This window comes from Dendrobates tinctorius, unplaced genomic scaffold, assembly GCF_039654945.1.
Source record: "Dendrobates tinctorius isolate UK_male_01 unplaced genomic scaffold, ASM3965494v1 ptg000019l, whole genome shotgun sequence".
Classification (NCBI taxonomy): Eukaryota; Metazoa; Chordata; class Amphibia; order Anura; family Dendrobatidae; genus Dendrobates; species Dendrobates tinctorius.
Window position 1 is genome coordinate 79,675,586 of NW_027361687.1, and position 12,996 is coordinate 79,688,581.

The 12,996-nt window shown below is 46.9% G+C and overlaps 1 long non-coding RNA gene across 1 annotated transcript in view; it reads right to left on the reverse strand.

Annotated features, from left to right (window-relative positions):
- LOC141083079 (uncharacterized) overlaps positions 1-12,996 on the reverse strand; it is a 64,710-nt gene that overhangs the window by 11,352 nt on the left and 40,362 nt on the right. Inside the window, exon 4 of the long non-coding RNA XR_012230646.1 lies at positions 6,492-6,599. This is a non-coding gene — a long non-coding RNA (uncharacterized lncRNA). The remainder of the gene's footprint in view (positions 1-6,491; positions 6,600-12,996) is intronic.

A 12,996-nucleotide genomic window follows, 5' to 3' on the forward strand; every position in this document is an offset into this window, starting at 1 on the left:
ACCCATTTTTATCCTCTGGTGCTAGAGTTTTGGAATCTCGTTTCCCTGGACATTTTATCCTGTTACTGGACTGCATTCTTATTCTGGACTATCTTATCCTTTGTGTGGTGGACTGAATATGGACCTTTTCGTATTTTTGCCTGAATAAAGGTCTTGGAATTGTACACTCTTCGCTTGCTCTGTTGATTGTGTGATACCAGAGAAGGACCCCGTGACAGATATATAGATAGGTGGATGTTTAGTAATAAACATAATAAAATGGTACATAAAGAGTTAAAGACAAACACACAAAATCTGCGCAATATCTTGTTTAATTTAAAAAAAAAAAAAAAAATTGGTGTGGGCTCCCATGCAATGTTCTCCGCCAGAGAGGGAAAGCCAGTGACTGGGGGCCGATGTTTATAGCCTGAGAAGCGAGTAAAACCCATGGATCTTCCCAGTCTATTAATACTAGCCCGCAGCTGTATATTTAGCCTTTACTGCCTATTAAAATAGGGGGATCACCCCCCAAAAAAATGATGTGGGGTTCCCCTATAATTAACAGCCAGAAAGGCTATGCAGACAGCTGCGGGCTGACATTCATAGCCTAAGAAGGGACCATAGATATTAGCCCCCATGCCTGGCTACAAACACCAGCTCTTAGCCGCCCCAGAAATGGCGCATTTCTAAGATGCACCAATTCCAGCACTTAGCCTCTCTCTTCCCACTGCCCTGTAGTGGTAGCATATGGGGCAATAAGGGGTGGATGTCAACTTTGTATTGTAAGGTGACATCAGCCCAGTTAGTAATGGAGGGGCGTCAATAAGACACAAATTCATTACTAATCCTATAGTTGCTATATGGTAAATAAACACAGCCAGAATAAAGTATTTTCATGAAATGAAACACAACACAGTTTTCCATCTTTATTTTATGCCTAATTCCTGCGACGCCATCGATCCCCTGTAAAAAAAAAATAAATAAATAAATAAAGTCAACTGGATACTGCCTGTTCCGGCGTAATCCATGTAATAACGAGTGTCCCACGACAAAATCCCCTATAGAGCTGTCACATCAGGAGATATGACCGCTCTATTGGGCCTCCAGTGACACACTGACAGGTAACAATGGCTCCTGCAGTGTTATCACTGAGGGGTCACTGGCGTTCATCCTCTCACTTGACGGCAATGCTGCGTGAGAATTTTCTCACGCAGCAGGGTCGCAAGTGACAGGATGAACTCCTGTGACCTGTCGGCGGAGTGGTACAGTGCAGAAGGATACCTTACTCATTGTATCACCGAAGGCCCCTGGAGAGCGCTCACATCTCCTGATGTGACAGCTCTCCACGGGAGATTGTCGTGGGACACTCGTTTATTACCTTTTATTTCGGACTATAAGACGCACTGGACCATAAGACGCACCCTTATTTTCAGAAGGAAAATAGGGAAAAAAATAATAATGTGTCAAATGGGGGTCCGTCTTACAGTCCGAATTCAGCTTACCTGGGAAGGGATCCGGCACAGGTGGAGAAGTAGTCACAGGGGTCATTCAGTGGTCCAGGCTCGTGCGGTGGCGGCGGCTCTGTGCTGGGGCAGCTGCGCTGGGGCGGGTGGGCTGTGCTGGGGCAGCTGTGCTGGGGTAGGGGCAGCTGTGGCAGGGGCAGCTGGGGCAGGGGCAGTTGTGCCGGGGCAGCTGTGCTGGGGCAGCTGTGGCAGGGGCAGCTGTGCTGGGGCAGGGGCAGCTGTGGCAGGGGCAGCTGTGCTGGGGCAGGGGCAGCTGTGGCAGGGGCAGCTGTGGTGGGGCAGGGGCAGCTGTGCTGGGGCAGGGGCAGCTGTGCTGTGGCAGGGGCAGCTGTGCTGGGGCAGGGGCAGCTGTGCTGGGGCAGTGGCAGCTGTGGCAGGGGCAGCTGTGCAGGGGCAGCTGTGGCAGGTGGGCTCTGCGGTGGTGGCAGCGGGCGGCGCGTGGCGGTGGTGGCAGCGGGCTGTGCTCCGGTGCAGGGGCGGCGGCTCCGCCGGCGTTTCTTCGCAGCCCGGAGGCCCCCGCACACCCCTTGCTGGGCGCCGCCATGTTGCGGTGGCCTCCGGGAGCATGGACGCCGGCAAGATGGCCGCCGGTCCGGGGACGGCGCATGCGCAGCTTCACATCTCGTCCCGCAGAGCTTCGCCCGCTACCACCAGCGCACCAGGTAATACCGTGCATTGCGACCATAAGGGTACGTGCACACGCTGCGGAATCCGCTGCGGATTAATCCGCACGGATTTTGCAAAAACCGCAGATAATCCGCAGGTCAAAAGACCTGCGGATTATCTGCGGTTTTGCCTGCGGTTTGGTCCTGCGGATTCACTATCTCCACAATGGTGGAGATAGGAACCCGCAGCGGTTTCCGCAGAAAGAATTGACATGCAATTCTTTCTGCGGATTCAAAACCGCAGTAAATCCGCGCGGATTTTTTCGCAGCGTCGGCACAGCGGTTTTTTTCCCATTCATTTGAATGGTACTGTACACCGCAGCTAAAGTTGCTGCGGGTCCGCAGCGGCCAAAACCGCTGCGGGTCCGCAGCGGAATCCGCAGCGTGTGCACGTACCCTAAGACGCACCCCCCACTTTCCTACAAAATTTTGGGGGAAAAAAGTGCATCTTATGGTCCGAAAAATACGGTATATGGATTAAGTCGCAACAGAGAGTATAAGGTTGACTTTATTATAAAAAATGTTTTATTTTTTTTTACAGAGGATCAAGGGGTTTGTGGATTAGCAGTATGATGAATAAGTTCGTATTTTGCCTTTTTCTTTTCTTACTATTCAACACAGTAGCTGGATGATGGGACTGCTTACTGTCCCATCATCGGCTACTGATGTCATTGTAGCAGGCATAGCCGGATGGGACTAGCAGTCCCATCGTACGATGCCTGCCTACACACACAGCAGCGCACACCCGCCGACCCCCGCACACACACATAGATACACACAGACCACCGCACAGACACGCACACAGTCTCCAATCACACACTTCCCTCCTCCCTATCTGCAGCGTTTCTCACACACAAATCCTCAGATCTGTTTTAAACCTGCGTTTTTGCTGCAGATTTGACTTACTCAATGCAAGTCAATGGGTGGAGAATATGACGATTTTTTTATTTTAATTCTATTTTTTACAGGGATATGGTACCCAGAGCCTGGAGGACAATCTCCTCTCCTCCGGACCGTGGGTACCATCCGCAAATGTTCTGCTTACTTTTCGCATGGTGGACAGAGCCACATGCGGAAAGTAAGCAGAACAATGCATTCCTATGTGTGCGGATTTTCGGGATTTTCCCACGATTCCACACAAAGAATGAGCATGCTGTGTATTTTTCCGTAATGCAATTCCGCCGCGGAAAAATCCGCAGCATTAGCACAGCATGTGCGGAATGCCATAGGAATGCACGGGATGCTTTTTTTTTTGCATTTTCGCCGCAAAATTGCTCATTTAAAATCGCAGCAAAAACGCAAAAAAAAACGCTACATGTGAACACAGCCTAAAATGGAGATGACTACATAAAATATTACTATTTTTTCCACTAAAATGTTGCTTTGACACCAAGTTTGCAATTTTCGCAAGGGGTAAAAGAAGAAAACAAACAGTACAATTTGTTATGCGATTTCTCCTGAGTACATCAATACCCCGTAAGTGATCAATTACTACTTTGACGCACAGTGCAAAGCTCAAAAGGGAAGGAGCGCCATAATACAGTGCAGATTTTGCTGCACCGGTTTGGCAGAGCCCCTGGGGTGCCAGAACACCAGAAACTCCTGTAACTGACCCCGTTTTATAAACTACACTTCTCAATGAATTCATCTAGGGGTGCAGTGATCACATTAACACCACGGGGGTCCACAGAAACTTATACTATTGGGTAGTGAAGAAAAAAATTATATTTTTACCACAAAAAAAAAAATGTTTTAGCCCCAGAGTTTGTATTTTCACACTGGGAAATGGGTAAAAATTCTGCCAAAGTGGATCACACAATTTCTGCTGAATGTGGCAATACCCTATAAGTGGCTGTACAGAACGGTTTAGCCACACAGTGAGACTTGGGAGGGACAGAACAATATTTGACTCTTAGAGAACGAATTATTCTAGAATAGTTTCCAGACTCCAAATACAGAGATCCTAAATGCCACAAGAGCTGAATTTCCCCTCAAGTGACCCCATTTTGGAAATTACACCCCTGTGCGATTTTATCTACAGGTGTAGTGACGTATTTTAACTCCATAAGTGTTGTCCAGATGCAAGCAGCAGTGGATGTTGCGGAGTGAAAACTGCAAACTGCCATTATAGTGACCAGTACGTTGTAGAGCCCAGCACATGCTTCTGGAGACATGCACTCGTAAATTAGGTGGGATCTCATCGGTACAGAAAGGCCAAATATGTGGAGGCTAAATGTGGATTAAGCACACTGGGGCTCAGAATAGAGGGAGGCATTTGGATTTGGGAACGCAGAATTTGCTGAATTTCTTCTAAGGTGGTGAGGAGCCGTAGCGCCTTTCCAGAGCCTTTGTGCTACTAGTAACATGGAAGCCCTCTATATTTCCATTAACAGATGACACATCTGAGTGGGGACTTACTTTTTTTGTGTATTGAGTTGAAGCTTTCATTGGGAACATTTTACATACGTTTGGAATCACATTTATCTGGTGCTCTACATTGAGCATTTACTTTGGGGTTTCCAGCTAAATCTCAGAGTGACCAGATTCCCCAAGGGATGCATTCACTATAATGAGGCAGCACAGTTACTCTAGACTCCGTCTGGCCTCTGTTCAGAGGTGTCCTTCTTTTCAGAGGTGCACAAAATTGACACTTATGTACGACTAAAGATGGTTCACAGGTCAGACGCCGTCCACAGTGCCTCCGTCTGCTTCATTATAAGGAATCTTCCACTGTGGATTCTATCTGATTCACGAATTTCAGAAAGTTACACGGTAACCCCGGTGTAAGGGCTCAGCTCAGAGCACAGGATAAATGGGAGGCGAGCCATGTGATGGCTTGTTTTTTTGTGGGACGAATTGACGATTTATTGGTACCATTTTCGGGCACATTTCATCGCTTTCTATTCCGATTTTTGGGAGGCAGAATGAACAATCAACAGCAATTCAGGAATTGTTTTTTGGGTTATTTTTTTTAGTGCCATTCAGCTTGTGGTAAAATTGAGAAGAAGGCTTTATTCTTCAGGTCAGTATGATTAAAGCGATACCCAATTTATATAGTTATTTTATGTTTTGCCGCTTTTTTGTAACTAAAAATTTTTTTATAGAAAAAAAATGTTTTGCTTCGCTTTATTCTAACAGTTATAACTTTTTTCATTTTTCCACTGTTGGAGCTGTATGGTGGCTTGATTTTTGTAGGACAAGATTACGTTTTCATCGCTACTAGTTTTATTTCGATTTAACTTTTTGATTGCGTTTTATTGTACTGTTTGTTTGGCGATATGATGAAAAGGCAAAGGTTTTTGCTACTTTTTTAGTTTTTTTTACGGTGTGCACTGAAAAGTAGATAACTAGCATGACAGTTTAATAGGTCGGGTCATTCGGACTCGATGATACCAAATATGTACATACAACCAATAAATACATACGTATTTATTGGTTTCATAAATTTTTTTCCTTCTTTTTAAATGTATTTTGGTACACATTTGTTATCCCCACGTACGGAACGTCCCGAAAAAAAACTGTCCCACTAGTTAACCCCTTTAGTCAACACGGTAAAAAAAGAAAAAAAATAGAAGACCAGGCAAAAAAAACTATGCTTTATCATCATACCACTGAACAAAAAGTGCAATAAAAAGAGATCAAACAAGAAGAAATGTACTTAAAAATGGTCCCGCAAAAAATAAGCTGCCATAAAGCTCCATCAGTAGAAAGATTAAAAAGTTATAGCTCTGAGGGCGTGGACTGGGCAGCTGCAGGGACAGACGTGAGTCGTTTGATCTCCATCCCCAAAGCCACAAAAAACTATTAAAACAGGAGTTCTTGCAAGTAAAACCCCCTGAAACAACTTCCCACTGGAGCACTAAGGCTAGTTTCACACTAGCGTATTTTACATGCAGCGCACAGCGCCGCTAAGCCATGCCCCCTGCCCGCCCCCTCCGGTCATCTCCTCCTACTATCGCACACGGCTGCATGCGATCTGCGCACCCTATCTTTACCATAGGGTGCGCAGACCGTGCGCTAGTAGGATTTTGGCGTGCGCTGCGCACTTTTGAAGGTGCGCCGAGCGCGCCAAAATGCAACATGGTGCGTTCGGCGCACACCGACGCACCTTCAAAAGTGCGCAGCACACACCAAAATCCAACTAGCGCATGGTCTGGTCACCCTATGCTAAAGATAGGGTGCGCAGATCGCATGCAGCCGTGTGCGATAGTAGGAGATGACCAGAGGGGGCAGGCAGGGGGCGGGGCTTAGCGGCGCCATGCGCTGCATGTAAAATACGCTAGTGTGAAACTAGCCTAAGGGAGGCAGAATGCAGTGAACCTACCGAGGTCGTGGAGCTCCGGAGACAGGGGGACCTCAGTCGATGTTGATGGAAGCATGGGGAGTAAGGGATCCTGACCAGGCGTAGCAGGGACGAACTCCTCCGAAGGACCTGGTCGAGATAGATATGAAATAGATAAATAGATAAGTCAGATAGATAATAGACATATCTATAGATAGATATATAGATAGATGGATGTTTAGTAATAAACATAATGGTACATAAAGTTAAAGACAAACACACAGAATCTGCGCAATATCTGTTTAATTTATAAAAAAAAAAAAAAAAAAAAAAAAAGAGAAAAAAAATTGGTGTGGGCTCCCATGCAATGTTCTCAGCCAGAGAGGGAAAGCCAGTGACTGGGGGCCGATGTTTATAGCCTGGGAAGCGAGTAATACCCATGGATCTTCCCAGTCTATTAATACTAGCCCGCAGCTGTATATTTAGCCTTTACGGCCTATTAAAATAGAGGGATCCCCCCCAAAAACCTGATGTGGGGTTCCCCTATAATTAATAGCCAGAAAGGCTATGCAGACAGCTGCGGGCTGACATTCATAGCCTAAGAAGGGACCATAGATATTAGCCCCCATGCCTGGCTACAAACACCAGCTCTTAGCCCCCCCAGAAATGGCGCATCTCTAAGATGCACCAATTCCGGCACTTAGCCTCTCTCTTCCCACTGCCCTGTAGTGGTAGCATATGGGGCAATAAGGGGTGGATGTCAACTTTGTATTGTAAGGTGACATCAGCCCGGTTAGTAATGGAGAGTCGTCAATAAGACACCAATTCATTACTAATCCTATAGTTGCTATATGGTAAATAATGGTAATATTTTTATTTATTTTTTCTTTTTACAGAGGATCAAGGGGTTTGTGGATTAGCAGTATGTATTTTGCCTTTTTTTTTTAGTATTCAACACAGTAGCCGGATGATGGGACAGTAAGCAGTCCTATTATCGGCTAGTGATGTCATTGTAGCAGGCATAGCTGGATGGGACTAGTAGTCCCATCGTACGGTGCCTGCCTACACACAGACCCACACACACACCAGCGCACACACTCGCAGACACACATAGATACACACAGACCACCGCACACAGTCTCCAAACACACACTTCCCTCCTCCCTATCTGCAGCGTTTCTCGCACACAAGTCCTCAGATCTTTTTTAAATCTGCGGATTTGACTTACTCAATGCAAGTCAATGGGTGCAGAAATGCTGCAGATGAGCAAAAAGAATTAACATGCTGTGTAAAAAAAAAAAAACGCTGTAAATCCGAGCATATTTTTCCGCAGAATGTGCACAACAAACCTTAAATTTCCATAGTCTATCATTGGCTGTGCACTACGCTGCGGATTTGATGCAATTCTGCGCGTCCAAAAAACGCTGCGGTTCCGCATCTAAATCTGTAACATGTGCACACAGCCTAAGGGCTCATACTCTCGAGAGACTCGAACGAATCTCGAGCGAGTCTCTCGAATGAAAACCTGGGACTGCTGCCGGCACTCGGACCGGAGCGTGCGTCTACATGTATTTCTATGCAGCCGCACGCTCCGGTCCCAGTGTCGGCGGTAGTGCCGGTTTTTCATGCGATTCATGCCAGTCTCTCGCAAGTGTGTATGAGCCCTAAAAGTCTAGGTTTGAACCCTCCGAACAGCACAAGAGTGACACCTACTGGTCACTCCATAAAAGAGTCGCATATCTGAACACAATGGAAAATTAATTGAATGCTATGATGTTCAAGTGGTGATCTTTGCACTACACGCTATCAGAAGCTCCATTATTGTTAAAATAAATAAAGAGCGTGGAAAACAAAGAACTAAGACCATAGCTGAGAGCTAAGGAAAAAATCCATAATGCTCATGGAGATCTAGATACAGTGGGGAAAAAAAGTATTTAGTCAGTCAGCAATAGTGCAAGTTCCACCACTTAAAAAGATGAGAGGCGTCTGTAATTTACATCATAGGTAGACCTCAACTATGGGAGACAAACTGAGAAAAAAAATCCAGAAAATCACATTGTCTGGTTTTTTTTCATTTTATTTGCATATTATGGTGGAAAATAAGTGTTTGGTCAGAAACAAGCAATCAAGATTTCTGGCTCTCACAGACCTGTAACTTCTTCTTTAAGAGTCTCCTCTTTCCTCCACTCATTACCTGTAGTAATGGCACCTGTTTAAACTTGTTATCAGTATAAAAAGACACCTGTGCACACCCTCAAACAGTCTGACTCCAAACTCCACTATGGTGAAGACCAAAGAGCTGTCAAAGGACACCAGAAACAAAATTGTAGCCCTGTACCAGGCTGGGAAGACTGAATCTGCAATAGCCAACCAGCTTGGAGTGAAGAAATCAACTGTGGGAGCAATAATTAGAAAATGGAAGACATACAAGACCACTGATAATCTCCCTCGATCTGGTGCTCCACGCAAAATCCCACCCCGTGGGGTCAGAATGATCACAAGAACGGTGAGCAAAAATCCCAGAACCACGCGGGGGACCTAGTGAATGAACTGCAGAGAGCTGGGACCAATGTAACAAGGCCTACCATAAGTAACACACTACGCCACCATGGACTCAGATCCTGCAGTGCCAGACGTGTCCCACTGCTTAAGCCTGTACATGTCCGGGCCCGTCTGAAGTTTGCTAGAGAGCATTTGGATGATCCAGAGGAGTTTTGGGAGAATGTCCTATGGTCTGATGAAACCAAACTGGAACTGTTTGGTAGAAACACAACTTGTCGTGTTTGGAGGAAAAAGAATACTGAGTTGCATCCATCAAACACCATACCTACTGTAAAGCATGGTGGTGGAAACATCATGCTTTGGGGCTGTTTCTCTGCAAAGGGGCCAGGACGACTGATTCGGGTACATGAAAGAATGAATGGGGCCATGTATCGTGAGATTTTGAGTGCAAACCTCCTTCCATCAGCAAGGGCATTGAAGATGAAACGTGGCTGGGTCTTTCAACATGACAATGATCCAAAGCACACCGCCAGGGCAACGAAGGAGTGGCTTCGTAAGAAGCATTTCAAGGTCCTGGAGTGGCCTAGCCAGTCTCCAGATCTCAACCCTATAGAAAACCTTTGGAGGGAGTTGAAAGTCCGTGTTGCCAAGCGAAAAGCCAAAAACATCACTGCTCTAGAGGAGATCTGCATGGAGGAATGGGCCAACATACCAACAACAGTGTGTGGCAACCTTGTGAAGACTTACAGAAAACGTTTGACCTCTGTCATTGCCAACAAAGGATATATCACAAAGTATTGAGATGAAATTTTGTTTCTGACCAAATACTTATTTTCCACCATAATATGCAAATAAAATGAAAAAAAAACAGACAATGTGATTTTCTGGATTTTTTTTTCTCAGTTTGTCTCCCATAGTTGAGGTCTACCTATGATGTAAATTACAGACGCCTCTCATCTTTTTAAGTGGTGGAACTTGCACTATTGCTGACTGACTAAATACTTTTTTTCCCCACTGTAAATACCTAAATAAAAATCTGACGCCACACAAACCCCTCTTAAAAAATCTTCTAAGAGACCTGCCTCCCCAGATAATATGGAGGGGTCAGACTCCAGTGGAGACGGCTCAGATCGCGAATCTGATGTGGGAGACTCTGCGCCAATTTCCAGAGCATTTATGAAAAAACTAATTGACCGTCCTTCGAACAGATTTACAACGATTGTTGTATCTACAATCATCGAGCGGGTGCATCGTGCACTTAAACCAAAGCCAAAACCAAACGACACCCCTAGAGACGTTATCTGTGGTCTCCTCAGCTTCGTCAACACAGTAGCCATCCTTGCAAGTGCCAAAGAGCAAGATAAGATTCACTATGAAAATTCCAAACTCCAGCTTTTTGAAGATATTGCCCCTTCAACAGCAAAAAGACATATCTTCAAACCTTTACTAACGGAACTCAGAGCTAAAGGCCTGATTTTTAGATGGCTGTACCATTTTGGCCTTGCGGTCGGCATAGTTAATCGCCAGATCACAATTCACTCAGTGACGAGGTCAGCTTTCGCTGAGTCGACTTTTTCTTTAGAGTGGACCCTCTGGGTCGTGGCACCCACCCACCTAGGGCGAGCTGACCTTGTGAGGATCCACCCCCTATACAGGGAGTGTCAGGGGCAAGACCAAGGGGGTGAGCCACCATGACTGCTGGCACCAGACGGCTGGCTCAAGGAAGACACAATGTGAGTGTCTGACGACCAGGGACGAGCAGGAAACAAGACAAGACAATACGTGAATTCAAGGTTTCTTCATTATGGCAAATTCAGGATAACATAAGTGCAAAACGAGATAACAGGCAAACACAGCAAGGTGCATGCGTGGCACGCCAAGGTCCATGGAATAGTACGTGCTAGAAGGCAAGCCCAGTTACCGGCAAGGACACGATGGCACCGGACTCCGGACAGCTGCCAGGGATCGGGGCTTCAGGTTGTAGTCTTCATGCTTACGATCTCTGGCAGGGATGGCAGGTTCCAGGAATCCAGCAGGCAAACCAGGGCACAGGCAAGAGGCACGACAGATGTCCAGGCATGGTGCGTGTTAGGGATCACGAAGAAACAAGGCGAGGCAAACCGAAAAACAAGGCAAGGCTAGACAGGGTACAGAACATGGAGCGGAACATAAGCAGAAACACAGAGTCAGGGCAGAGCGAGAACAGAGCTAGCAGCGGAGAGTAAGCCGAAGCCCAGAGCCGGGTCAAGGGAGAACCTTGAGACTAGCCTGGAAATGTGCAAGAGAGCACCATAGGTTAGAGAGCAGAGGAATGGTGCGTGTGCCAGGAGGCACTACAGAGCACCATAGGTAAGAGAGGAGGAATGGTGCGTGTGCCAGGAGGCACTACAGAGCACCATAGGTAAGAGAGGAATGGTGTGTGTGCCAGGAGGCACGACAGAGCACCATAGGAAAGAGCAAGGAAGAACAAGCAAAGACAGAGAACATAGGAAGGACTACAAGGCAGAGCATAGCAAAGGCAAGACATGGCAAAGCAGGCAAGGTAGAGAACACCGGAAGGACTACAAGTCCAAGCATGACAGACAAACATGGCACAATGGACAAACACAAGACAAGGCACGAGACAAGAGGCAGAGTACAAGCACAGAGCGTGTGCAGAGGCGCACTACAGAGCAGAGTGCAGGGGCACAGAATACAGGGAGCGACCGAGCAGACCAAGCAGCCATGCAGGGAAGCAACATGATACTCAGGCCCCGACCATAGGAAGGGGTGGTCTGATATAGCACCTCCACGTCAAGACCAGGCGAGAACCTCCAGGATGATAGAGAGCGTTGCTAGATCAGACTGGGCTGAACCATAGAGAAGGTCACATGATCAGGGGTTCCAGGAACACAGGATTGCAGAATCAGACAGTGCTGGAACATAGGAAAGGTCACATGATCAGGGGTTCCAGGAATACAGAGGATTGCAGAATCAGAGCAGAGACGGATGGTTACCTAGCAGTGGCGTGCAGCCATGAGGTAAGGTGTGCGTGCACACTGCTCCAGGCATCTTGCAGCACAGTAGTCACGAGGTGCGTGTGCACACTGCTTCCAGGGATCATGCGGCATAACAAACATGGCGGGCATGACAGTCATAACGGACATGGCGGGCATGACACGCTCCCTAGCAGATCTGGCGGCTGCCTGGGAAGTGCTCGGCATTGCGCCAATTGACATCCCCTCCTGGATGCTAGTCGACACTGGATGGAACCTACCCCAATTGACAAGATCACAGGAGTGGTCGTTCAAGAATCATAAATTTTTGTGGTACTCACCGTAAAATCCTTATCTCCGAGACACTCATTGGGGGACACAGGACTGTGTGTGTATGCTACTGCCACCAAGAGGCTGACACTAAGTGAATGAAAAAAAGGTTAGCACCTCCTCTGCAGTATACACCCTTGCCCTGATATCCGGCAAGACCAATTTGGTGCAAAAGCAGATCAAAAAACAGACAAAATCAACCCTAATGCAGGTAACACATGTCTAGAAAACCCACCTACTATCATAAATACATATTGAAAAAACAAAGAGCCAATTGGTCCCCCAATGAGTGTCTCAGAGAAAAGGATTTTTTGGCAAATACCACAAAAATCCATGTTTCTCCTTCGCCTCATTGGGGGACACAGGACTGTGGGACATCCTAAAGCAGTCCCTGGGTGGAAAGTGGACTCACTGGTCCAAACTATACGCATCTCCTGTCTAAAGGTGCACCACCGCTGCTTGGTGAATCCTTCTACCCAGGCTTGCATCTGCTGAAGCCTGAGTATGGATATTGTAGTGTTTGGAGAATGTGCGCAGACTGGACCCGGTTGCCGCCTTGCAAACCTGCTCCGTCGATGCCTGATGACGAAGAGCCTAATAGGCGCCCACTGCCTGAGTGGAGTGTGCTCTGATCCCTACTGGAACAGCTGCGCCTCTGATGCGGTAAGATTCCTGAATCGTCAGACGAATCCACCTGGCTATGGTCGATCATGAGGCAGCAAGTCCCTTCCTGCTACCCT